Raw genomic sequence first — 1,209 nt, 5'->3', positions numbered from 1 at the left:
ATAAGTCCCTGCTGTTTTCAAACCTCTTTCAGAGAGACTGCCTATTTGTTTTGCTTGAGGACAAGCAAAAGGGTAAGTCTGGGGAAGTTGATATACCATGGATTTGACCTATTTTTACCCATGGTATATAAGTATTTTACTATCTATATACTATATATTCTATCCTATTACGTATGTTTTCAGGTTCACAAGTATCTTGGAGTAAAGTGATGATTATGGAGCATTTAGGAGCTTAAAAGAGATTTCATCCGAGCTGGCCATAAGAGGTCGATACGAAGAAGAAACAATCGATCGATGCACATCCAGTGACGTCGATCGATACAGAAGAGAAGCCTCGACGATTGAAGATTATTATCGATCGATGTACATCCTGTACCATCTAGGGGTGGGCAAAAAAACCAAACCGAACCAATCCAAACCAAGCCAACCGAAGTTAAACCGATCCAAACCAAACCGTGCTCTTTACATAACCCAATTGGTTCATGTTTTACTCAACCCGAATGGTTTGGTTTGGTTTGGGTTCAAACCGAACCAAACCAATAATCCAATATATTTTTATCTATAAATAAATAAATATATATATATATATATAAATATATATATATATATAAATATATATATATATATATATGTAAACATATTGTAAATTTTAGTTAAAGTTTTGTTTTCCATTTTTTCTTAACTTCCATATATTTTAAAAAAAAATCCAAATATGATTCAAATAATCCTAATACCTAAAGATTGTACTGAAAACAAAACCTAAAAACTTTAAGCATCTAAATCATAGCCATCTTGTTTCGTTCATCTTTTTCAATTTTCATTCTCTAAATTATGTAACAGTTATTATAGGATCAATAAAAACAAAAAGGTTGATGCAAATAGTCTTTTAGTTAATAGGTTTTGGAATGCTTACAAGTCTTTGTTACGCTAATTAGATTACAAATAGTCTTCTCTTTGCTTATTATGTATTTCTTCCCTTGACGTGGTTAAGAGTTTTGTCATCGAGCTTGTTTTTTGTTTCATAGATTTTTAAAGAAAACTAAACTAAATCTAAACCAAACCGAACTAAACCGAACCAAACTAAACCCAAACCGAACCCAAACCAAAGCTACTTTGGTTTTAATTGGGTTGAGTTTTATAAAACCCAAATTAATCAAACCGAACCCAAACCGAACCCGAAACTAAACCGATACTCCCACCCCAAGTACA

This window comes from Brassica oleracea, chromosome C8, assembly GCF_000695525.1.
Source record: "Brassica oleracea var. oleracea cultivar TO1000 chromosome C8, BOL, whole genome shotgun sequence".
In the NCBI taxonomy this organism is placed as follows: domain Eukaryota; kingdom Viridiplantae; phylum Streptophyta; class Magnoliopsida; order Brassicales; family Brassicaceae; genus Brassica; species Brassica oleracea.
This window is presented reverse-complemented; position numbering follows the sequence as displayed.